Below are 12,063 nucleotides of genomic sequence, written 5' to 3'. Positions count from 1 at the left end.
GATGGCAGACCAGCTCACTCCTGAGAGTCACCTCCATCGGACTCAACTTCTAGCTCTGGAGGGGGAAATTGAGCAAGGCTGAGTACAAACCACCGTACTCAATAAGCAGCACGAAAAAGACGGTAATAAATGATGCATAAGGTTCTTGAATTCTTGGAAATTTTATGTATTTAATGAAATTTCAATGGACAAAAAGGAAGACCGGATGAATTAGTTATGAATTCTAGAAGTTTTGTGAGTTTTTAAACTAAACAGAAAGTCCTAAATAGCATTTATTGTGCAATAAAGTGAGGCGCTGACGTTAGCCCGGAGAGAGGAGGGGTGGCTGGCAGATGGGGTCCGCCTGTCGTTCAGAGAGGGCGAGGGAGGAGAGATTAACAAGCGGGCCCAGGGAAAGGAGAGAGAGAAAGGGAGGGTGTGCGGCTGGACGGCGACGACGGGCGGCCGGCAGCGAGATCGAACGGCGGCGGCGAACGGCGAGGCACGGCAGCGGCTTGGGCGGAGAGGAAAAGTGGGCGACGGCGCGGCGGCGGTGGGGATTTATAGGGCGGGGCGGAGGTTGGAGACTGAGTCGTGCGCGGTGAGGTCTCGGCGGCGGCGGTTGCCGGCGCGGACGGACTCGGCGCGGCGCGGGCACGTGAGCTGGCAAGGGCTCGGTCGCTGACAGGTGGGCCCCGCCTGTCAGTGGCGCGAGGGAGGAGGGAGGCGACGCGGACTCCGCGGGCGAGCCCGACGCGCGAGCTGTGCCGAGCGGTGGCCCAGGCGGAGGGAGGAGCGCGCGCGGGAGGAGACCGGTCGGCTCGGCTGGGCCGGCCTGGAGGAGGAGGTGGTGGGCCGGCTCGGCTGGGCCGGCCCGGGAAGGAGGAGGGAAAAAGAAAAAGGAAAAAGAAAAGGAGAGGGAGGAAAATTGGACTTCGGCCCAATTTGAGAAGGAAGGGAAAAAGAAAGGAAAAAGGAGGAAAAAGGAAAACCCCACTTTTGCCGAGTTTTAAATTAATTTGTTTGGCCAAATTTTATACTTCTGCAATTTGAATTTAAATCTAGTTAGTTGATTTGCGAGCCTCGATTTAGTTAAATTAGGTTCTTTTAGAGGAATTTTTCCTGAGTTAATTAAGCCAATTGTTATTTACGAATTTCTTTTTTACGATTTTAGGCTTAGGACAAAACTACGGGTGTGACAAACCTACCCCCCTTAAACGGAATCTCGACCCCGAGATTCGGAGGTACTGGCGAAGAGGTGCGGATGGGCGGCCTTGAGCTCATCTTCTCTTTCCCATGTCGCTTCTTCCCATTGGTGTTCTGGAGAGGTTGCAACAGTGTCACGCCCAGAAATTTCTCACACGAATTTCTGAACTTAATTGTGTATTAAATCCCTGTCCAGGACCAGGCAGGGTACACAAAAAGACAATGTTGATTACATAACCATCTTTCCTAGAAACAACTGAAAATTACACTTATTCTAGCGGAAATGCAGCGGAAAGAAAACACGGGTAGATTAGCTCCAGCGGGTACGGCTCCAGTCCACAGGCAACACTTCGACGGCGGAACAGCTCACTCCTGAGAGGCACCTCCATCGGACTCATCTTCTAGCTCTGGGGTGGGAAAGTTAAGCAAGGCTGAGTACAAACCACCGTACTCAACAAGTAACACGGACAAGGGGGAAAAAGATAAATGATGCAATGGGATTAACAAGGACAGGCTAGGGTTAGTTGCGATAAAGCAGCAGTTTAAACAAATAACAGAGAATAAAAGAACCAAGATAATTAGGTACAATAAAGCATAAATAGATAAGCAGTTGTAAAGTACCACAACACTGTCCAACGTTACACCACGTTGCAGTAGTCCCGAGTGATAACCATTTTACTCAAGTTATTAAAGGTTCACTAATCACAGTGAAGCTGGGAGCTCGCCCGTAAACGTGGGCACGGCTATTCGAATAGTTTATACTCTGATTAGAGGTGTACTACTGTACCCACAAGACACGACTCCACTACACTTGAACGTGCGCCGACATACCACCATGGTATACCGGAAAGAAGACCATGATAGGACCCGTTACACAACTCTCCCTATTTAATCGCACCACACTTCGGGTTTCGCCCCCTCCTTTACACCAAGTCGGGCAGTCCCCTCTTGTGCCTTGGTAGATCCGGAAGCAGGAGAAGCTTTCGTTACACCACGATTGCCCGTCCATACTCCATCACGCCTACCCTTGCCTGGGTACGCAATTTTGCCGTCGGACGCCGGTCGTCGCCGTCCAGCCACGTCATCGCCTCCGCGCCGCGCATTCCTCCGTCGCGTCGTCGCCGTCGCGCCCGGTCGCCTCACCGCCGTCAACCGATCTCCGCCGCCACCGCCGATCTCCCGCTCCTACCCGCGTCGCCACCTCCGCCTCAGCCTCGCCGACCCGCCCGCGCTCTCGCCGCCGCCGGTGAGCACCCGCACCCTCCTCCCCTCTTTCTCCCCCTTTCCGGCCGACCGCCGCCGAGTCGCGCGCCGTCGCCGGACGAGTGCGAAGCTCGCCCCTCCCGGCGGCCGCCGTGGTCGTCATCGCCTTCGTGTCGCCGACGTCCAGCCGCCGTCGCTTGCGCCGCGCGTGCCGCGCCGTCGCCGCTCGCCAGTCGCCGTCGCCGCTGTTCTTCCGTCGTCGCCGTGCGTCGCCGTCCGCCGGAGCCCGCGCGCTCTATCCCCTCCTCTCTGTTCCCCTCTCGCTGACGAGTGGGCCCCACCCGTCAGTCGTCCCCGCGCCCGCCTCCTCTCTCTCTCCTCCCCGGGCCCGCGTGTCAGTCTCTCCCTCTCCCCTTCTCTCACTGACAGGTGGTCCCCACCTGTCAGCCGTCAGCTTCCTCTCTCCTCGCTGACGTCAGCAACCCCATTAATTGCGCAATAATTGATTTAGGACTTTTCTGTTTAGCTTAAAAACCCAGAAAACTTCTAAAATTCATAAGTAATTCATCTAGTCTCCGTTTAGGTCCATTCAAATTGCATTAAATTCATAAAATTGTCAAGAATCCTTTAAAAATAGTTTCTTTTGCTGTTTCAGTAGAGTTTGTGCCTGTTTTATTTATTTTTGTGCTTTGTCGCTTAGATTCGGACCCCGCCGAAGAGCCGGTTTACTTCGAGATCGTCGCCGAAGTTCCCCAAGGGCCAGAGCAAGGCAAGTGACACTCATCCTTGAACATATTGAACCCATTATTGCAAATTCCCCGCTTATTTATTTCAAATATGCATTGTTTTAATTAAAGTACTTACTTTATGTTATTTTCGGGTAAACCTTATTATTATGCCGTTGTTTAGCCAACTTTATTCATTGCTAGACCAGGGGTAACTTGATTAGAGTTAGGCCTAGATTAATGCTTAGCCTTGCTTAGAACAAATAGCTCATGGGAACACATTGTAATCATGCTTAGTTCTGAATAGCTGAGATAATGATTCACTACCCGGTTCGGGTTAATGTCAACTAAAATATTGATAATGGTGGGCTGTGGGTGCATGGTTTTGAGAGTCGCACCCATGGCGATTAAGGACCGGTTCACGGGAAACCCTGGAAGTAATTAAGTGCTAACCACATGCCGAAATGGGTAAGGTGGGATTTGGAGCATGACTTCGAACTATTTGACGTACCCAGGCAAGGGTAGGCGTGATGGAGTATGGACGGGCAATCGTGGTGTAACGAAAGCTTCTCCTGGTTCCGGATCTACCAAGGCACAAGAGGGGACTGCCCGACTTGGTGTAAAGGAGGGGGTGAAACCTGAAGTGTGGTGCGATTAAATAGGGAGAGTTGTGTAACGGGTCCTATCACGGTCTCCTTTCCGGTATACCATGGTGGTATGTCGGCGCACGTTCAAGTGTAGTGGAGTCGTGTCTTGTGGGTACAGTAGTACACCTCTGATCAGAGTATAAACTATTCGAATAGCCGTGCCCACAGTTACGGGCGAGCTCCCAGCTTCACTGTGATTAGTGAACCTTTAATAACTTGAGTAAATTGGTTATCACTCGGGACTCTTGCAACGTGGTGTAACGTTGAGTAGTGGTTGGGCCTGTCGCAACGTGGTGTAACGTTGGACAGTGTTGTGGTACTTTACAACTGCTTATTTATTTATGCTTTACTGTACCTAATTATCTTGGTTCTTTTAATCTCTGTTATTTGTTTAAACTGCTGCTTTATCGCAATTAACCCTAGCCTGTCCTTGTTAATCCCATTGCATCATTTATTCTTCCCCTTGTCCGTGTTACTTGTTGAGTACGGTGGTTTGTACTCAGCCTTGCTTAACTTTCCCACCCCAGAGCTAGAAGTCGAGCCCGATGGAGGTGCCTCTCAGGAGTGAGCTGTTCCGCCGTCGAAGTGTTGCCTGTGGACTGGAGCCGTACCCGCTGGAGCTAGTCTACCCGTGTTTTCTTTCCGCTGCATTTCCGCTAGAATAAGTGTAATTTTCAGTTGTTTCTAAGAAAGATGGTTATGTAATCAACATTGTCTTTTTTGTACCCTGGCTGGTCCTGGATAGGGATTTAATACACAATTAAGTTCAGAAATTCGTGTGAGGAATTTCTGGGCGTGACAAGTTGGTATCAGAGCCACCTTTGACCGTAGGATCAGCCCAATGGAAACCCTAAGAGCCCTCTGCTTTTCATGTTTGTGCATCGTTTGCGAAAGTTGGAGTGTTTTGAAAATGGGTTAGTGTTTTTTAAAAGCGTGAGTGATTTAAAAAGACAAAACCCCTTTTGTGGAAAAGCGTGAGTAAATCGATTTACGGGTAAAACTTTATTTACTTTGTTTCTTTTATGATTTATTTATCTTGAAATAAAAATTTTGCATCTATTGATTCCAAATCCTTGTGTTCTTTAGATGGCCAACCACCCCTTGTATCATCGTGGAAACGGGATGGCTGGATTCGTGGCAGAGTTGGCAAGAGTCTCGTTCACAGCAGGATACCCCTATGAGTCGGAGTACACCACGATCCATCCTCTGGAAGGCGAGTTTCCCACCGAGTAAGATTGGAGCTACATGGAATCCTCGGTTTCCTCCCTAACTTGGAAGCAGAAGGAGCTGGAGGTTCGCATGAGCATGCCTGCCAGGAAGCTGCTTACAGTCTGATGACAACGCTCAGGGCCAGGCACGACCTGACGTTTCGGCATACGGCTTACCGGTATCACCCTGGTCGTGGACCCAATTCCATGGTCAGTAGGTTTCGGTCTGCCCGAAGTGAGCAAGACCCTACCTTCGGTAGGATGTGCACGGTGCTGCAGGGCCTCGACCAGATGCACCACGATCTCCACGAAGCGTCCAAGGCCTTGAACGACGCCAAGCTTACCCAGATCGTCCGCCTGCAGGATGAGGTCGACCGCTTGAAGAAGGAGAACGCCAGGCTTAAGGGACTCCCAGAGCCCGGAGGTGCAAGGTGTCGCACGACGGCAAGAAAGCGAACCCGTGGGCCGCCAAGAGTTCAGTCTTACCCTGGTGCCCCGGATGAACCAAGACCCTTGATGCAGATGGTGCCAACTTCTCCGACCCCAGTGCCCGAGGAAGGTGTCTCCCCGTTCAACGCTGCAAGGAACCGCAACAGGGTCGTCTCAGTCTCAAGCAGCAGTGAGTCCGCTTCTGGCGAAGATGAAGATGGCCTCCCCAGCAACTCAAGAAGCCGCTCTGAAGACGAGGAAGAAGACCCGTCCCCGGTCGTCGATCGCCGCTCTCCCTCCGTGCCTTAGACGTCGCCCTTAGCTTCGTTTTAGTCGTTGTGTGTTAGTTTTGGTGTGTTAGGTTTGCTTCGCTTGGGGCTAGTGGTGAACCATAGCAGTAGTGGGGTTATGGTTGTACCGCCAGGAGTTGTGTGGTTTTTAAGTGTGATTCTTAAGCAAGACAATTACAGTTCACTAATTAAATAAAGCCCCTGTTTGCTTAGCCGTTTCTTTTTCTTCTTTCTCTTTCTGTTCCTCCCGCCCCTGCAGATGGTGAACACCCGTCACAACAACCGCGACACCGACCAGTCCAGCACCGGAGGACCACCCCCGCCGCCTCCACCAGAGAACCCGTCGCTCGCCCAGATTCTTGCTAGCCAGACGCAGATGCTCTCTTGGATGATGCAGCAGATGCAACAGCAACAGCAGCAACATCAACAAGTGCTCCACCAGCTTCTAAATCAAAGCCAGAATAACCAGCAACAGCAGGGACCACCCCCTGTGCAGTCCAAGTTGCCGGAGTTTCTCCGTGTTCGTCCCCCGACCTTCTCAAGCACCACCAACCCCATGGAGGCAAGTGATTGGCTCCATGCTATTGAGAAGAAGCTCAACCTACTGCAGTGCACTGACCAAGAGAAGGTCTCTTTTGCCGCACATCAACTGATGGGTCCCGCCTCTGCTTGGTGGGATAATTTCCTGGCTACCCGCACCGCTACTACGGAAGTGACTTGGGCGGTTGCGGCGCGGCGGCGGACTCGGACTCGGCCGGTGCGGGCGCGGCGCGGGCTGGCGGAGCAGTCGCTGACAGGTGGGCCCCACCTGTCAGTGACGCGAGAGAGAGGAGGGAGGCGGCGCGGACTCGCGGCGCGGGCGAGCGGGCGACGCGGGAGATGGGCCGAGCGGCGGCCCAAGCGGGGCGCGCGCTGGCGGGCGGAGGGAGGCCGGCTCGGCTGGGCCGGCCGAGGAGGAGGCTGCGGGCTGGCTCGGCTGGGCCGGCCCGGGAAGAAAAGAAAAAGAAAAAGAAAAGGAAAAAGAAAGAGGGAGGAAAATTGGACTTCGGCCCAATTTGAGAAGGAAGGGAAAAAGAAAGGAAAAAGGAGGGAAAAAGGAAAACCCCACTTTTGCCGAGTATTAAAATTAATTTGTTTGGCCAAATTTTTATACTTCTGCAATTTAACTTTAAATCCTGTTAGTCGATTTGCGAGCCACGATTTAATTGAATTAATTCCTTTTTAGAGGGATTTTTCCTGAGTTCATTAAGCCAATTGTTACTTACGAATTCCTTTTTACGATTTAGGCTTAGGACGAAACTCCGGGTGTGACAACCATAGTGCATCATGTTCTTTTACATATCTTGCATCATATCGTAACAATCCACTTGTGATATGCACAGTCCATTGTCAAAACAACAAAACAAAATCAAACAAAGTAATATGTATTTTGAAGATAGCACAAGAGGCTGGAACAACTATTTTATTGTTCAACATGAAAAAGGTTTTTTTTGCACAGTGTTCAAAGTTATCTTCAAATTGTTAACATTTTGAAGACAATATAAAAGTCTAAAATAAGCATGGCTGCCCTTCAAGAGCCCATACGATAGAGGATCTTGTCTTCAATCTAAGTGAAGTCTTATTTCCTTGATACATTTTTCTCAAGATGGTTATGTTTTAGCACAATATTTTCTTCAATGTCCGTTTGCTTCTAATGACAATTTCTAACTGCCGACAACACTTTATCTGCTTCACATCTATGTCGCTCTGACATCTTTATGTACTTCAGCTTAAATCCTTTCAGCTCCAACTCAATTTGTTGCATCTTTTTGTATTCATTATCTTGGATCTCTGCTATCTTAGTCACTCACTCCTAAACTTACTCAAAATTAGCTTGCATTTATTTCATGTCCTGATTCAACCAAAATCGCAAAATATCCACATCTTTATCATTGACGTCGAGGTTGAGATGCCCATTGATAGGTATCGGAGTCTTGACAGGCTTGGCTCCAATACATCCTTCAAGTATTTGGCTTGAGAGATGAAGTCTTTGAGTTGTTTCACTTGGAGTCAAAAGAAACTTCAACTCGCGCATCGTCGACATCTCGAATCTCCTCGTCATAATCTTACAAAATTCTTCACTAAAAGAGATGTTAGTAGAACCAAATACAGTGTCGTCAACATACATTTGGCATACAAATATATCATTTTTAAATTCTGAGTGAAGAGTGTGGTGACCTATTCTTTTTTGAGCCCGTAGAGTGCCTTGTGAAGCTTGTAAACATGGTTGGAGAACTTTGGATCTTCAAAGGCTGATGGTTGATCAACATAGACCTATTCTGAAATCGGTCCGTTCAAGAACGCGCTCTTGGGATCCATTTGATATAGCTTAAAGTCATGGTTAGCAGCATAAGACAAGAAGATTCTAATGGATTCAAGATGAGCAACCGGCGCAAAGATTTCACTAGTCAAAACCTTCGACTTTGGTGAACCATTAAGTCACTAATCGTGCTTTATTGCGGGTGACCACTCCATGCTCATCTTATTTATTGCGGATGAACCACTTGGTGTCGATGACGTTGTGATTGGGTCTTTCAACTAATGACCACATTTCATTTCTTGTGAATTTGTTTAATTCTTCTTGCATAGCCATAACCCAATCCGGATCATTAAGTGCTTCTTCCACCTTGAAAGGTTCCAAAGACGAGACAAAAGAGCAGTTCTCACAAAAATTTGCAACTTAAGATCTAGTAGTTACCCCTTTTGGATGTTGACAAGTATTTTGTTGACGAGATGATCTCTTTGAACGGTTTGATGGAACTGAGGATAGTGCAACGTGGTGGCTTGAGCTTGTTTAGTGCCTCTTTACTCACATGTGAGCACGACATCGATCCCATCCCCAATGGATTGATCCATTTCACCATCATCACTTTGCTCTTGTTCAACTTGATTTGAGGGGTCTTACTCAAATTCTTATTCTTGCTCCCCATCAACCTCTCGGGGTCTCTCATCCCCAATTGCTTTGTTTTCAATATCCTCCTTCGAAGTCCTAATTTCTATATCATTCACTTCAATTTGCTCTATTTGAGAGTTGTTAGATTCATCAAACGTCACATCCCTTAAGACCTCAACAATTCCAGTGGATTTGCTGAAGACTCGATAGGCACATGTGTTTGCCTCGTATCCTAAAAAGAATCTCTCGTCTACTTTGGATGCAAACTTAGAAGAGCAAGACCTTTGGCTAACAATGAAGCACTTGCAACCAAAAACTCGGAAATATGATACATTTGGCTTTTTATCGATTAGAAGCTTATATGCATAGCTTGTGGAGGTAGAGCCGATTATGGGAATGGCACGCGGTGTTGACGGCTTTAGCCCAAAATATATCCAGAGTCTTGTACTCATCGAACATTGTCCTAGTCACCTCAATGAGCATCTGGTTCTTTCTCTCCACAATACCATTTTAAGGAGGGTCATATGGAGCAGAGAACTCATGCTTGATGTCCTCCTCTTCTAGAAATTCTTCCACTTGAGTATTCTTGAACTCTCCACCGTTGTCACTTTGAACCCTCTTGATCTTCACATCAGACTCATTTTGCTCCCTCTTGGTGAACTTCTTGAAGATCTCTTGGGTCTCACTCTTGCCATGCAGAAAGAACAACCAAGGGAAGCGTGAATAACCATTGGCAATTACAAGATCATATTTTTTTACCTCCTATGCTTAGATTAGCTTCGAGTCCAAAGAGGTCCATGTGCAGTAGTTCTAATGGCCTTGAGGTTGTCATGACATTCTTGACGGGATGAAATGCACCTACTTGCTTTCCCGCTTGACATTCAAGACACACACGGTCTTTCTTAATGGTTATATTAAAAATGTCAATAATATATCCTCCCTTTAGAAGACTTGACAAGTTTCTCATCCTCGAGTGACCAAGGCGACGATGCTAAAGCCACCCTAAGGATAATTTGGCGATTTAGCAAGATTCTGGGTTAACTGCATCGTTATTGAAATCAACAAGATAGAGATCATCCTTCAATCTTCCCTTAAATACCCCGGAGTCATTGGTTGGATTCGCCACTCCTAAGTGTGAACCCCAAAATCACTCAAGCAGCGGTGGAGGAGAAGGGATACCAATCCCGTGCCACTCTGCTGCCTTGGCATCCCTGGCCAACGCCAGATCTGCCTCGAGATCATCACCATCCACGCCACCATTGAGCCCTGCTACCGGCAGCTCCCCGGTCACTCCGCCCCGCGGCCACTCCACGCCGAGGGAGGAGCGGGTGGTGAGGGAGGACTGGTGGCCGCCAAGCTTCCATGCCACTCCAAATCCGCGCTGTCGTCATCATCCCCTGCTTGGCTTGAAAATTAAAATTATAGGGACTCAATGCAAATACAAAAATTTAGGGACTCAAAAGTAAAAGTGAAAACACAAAATTTGAGCTGTACAAAATGGAATCCTCTGATGTAGCAGGTTCCATTTGCACCGTTTTGTGCAAACAAAATACAAATCCAACACCGAAATTTTTTTTGCCATGTTCTTTGACTAGAGTTTATTTAGGAAAAATCAAGTGACAGTGGAGGAAATATTTTGGACTTGGCACATAGAAGTTCGGACTCTGCCACGAGCCCACTCCAGGGTTGGCAATGACGTGCAAGAGCAGAGACAACTTCGAATCTAAATAGATCTTTTATCTTGTTATATGACCCAAACACAAGATTGATCAGATCTGATCTATTCTTCTTCCTCAACTCATGTGAAAAGAAAAGGAGACGCCAATGGTAGCAATATGGGACCAAATGCACCTGAAAGTAGGCTTCGATACCTTTTCAATAAGTACAGGCTTCAGGAATCCTTTTGGATCAGTGACAAAATATGTCTGTATAGTTGCTGATGTCAGAAGACCCAAACCCCAATTTATACGTGCAGAACTTTATCTCTTAGCTCGTATCGCCTAAAATTGTAGTAGTATATTGATAGATCAATTCACGAAGACTATAGGTTAATCATATCATCAATCGATTTCATTGATCATCGAAGCATTTTGTATGTCTTCTTCCCTTTTTTCACTCATGTAGGTAGTTCTATAAACGATGATACATAACGTACCACATCATTTGTTTAAATATATTTTGTTATGAACGTTGATATCGGCCTCACTGAGTATTTACGTATCAGCTATGATTCGGATGAGACAGATAGATCTAATCAACTAGGCTTAGCTCCCTCTACGATTCACCCCACTCCCACCTATTTTCTCCATGAACTTTCCATCGCCGCTTGGAACGTCTCGCAGAGAACAGCCAGCCTTGTGCTCGGCAGGCCCAGATTCATCGGTGCTCGTCGAGCAGGGGTGATAATGGGCCCAACCCTCTTATCTACAAAACTTAAAGGCCGGATTCAAAACGGGCTGAAAATAAAATTGTATAATTTTAAGAAATAAATAGGGTTGGAAAAGAACCCACGGTTCTTGGCCCATTCCCACCTCTAGTTGGAGCTCTAGATCCTCTCCATCAGCATGTTCTCGTGATCATCTTGTTTGCCTCCTCACTCCACTAGCTTGCCCGGTAATCATCTTCTCATCCGATGCAGATGGCCATGAGTAGGAGTGGTAATGGGGCAAGACCTAGCAATACATGCTTACCAACGCATTGACCATCTGTTGTAAAAAAACAAACTTAGCAACACTTACTAGTAGGTGAGGTGAGTTTGTAATGCATAATTCGTGTTGCAGCACATGCGTTGCAACATCTTACACAATTGGCAATTAATAATAGTATATATTGCTAGTTATGTGTTGCAAAGGATGAGCTGTGTTGGTAAAACTTTTAAGACTAGATATGTCAATCTCATCCGTAGTTAACCAAAAAAATTCTCATATATAAAAAAATAACATATTTCAATCTTATCCGTAGTTAGCGAAAGAAATCTTATTCATAAGAAAAATAACATATTTTAATCTCATCCATAGTTAGCAAAAAAAAATCTCATTCAAGGAAAAATTACATATTTTAAAAAATTCTCATATATAAAAAATAACATATTTTAATCTTATCCATAGTTACCCAAAAAAAACTCATTCATGAAAAAATAACATATTTTAAAGCCACCTCTGCCTGTTCATCTCCTTTCAATTTTGTTTTTGTTCACCTTTCATGATGCCGGTAAAAATCTGGAGCCGGTGAATTTCTTTTCACCTTCATCTATGTCTACGGTAAATCTTTCATGACGCCTCATTTGTGTCTATCGTAAACTTTGTTTTCTTGGATTTTTATGGTTATATTTTTTCTTTGATACTAGATAATACTGTAATGAAATTTATTACTACCTCCGTTTTTTCATAATATAAGATGTTTGACATTTTTGGTTACATCGTTTGAATATTCATTGTATTCAAA

This window comes from Oryza brachyantha, chromosome 10 (assembly GCF_000231095.2).
Source record: "Oryza brachyantha chromosome 10, ObraRS2, whole genome shotgun sequence".
Taxonomy (NCBI): domain Eukaryota; kingdom Viridiplantae; phylum Streptophyta; class Magnoliopsida; order Poales; family Poaceae; genus Oryza; species Oryza brachyantha.
Note: the sequence above shows the minus strand (reverse complement) of the source record.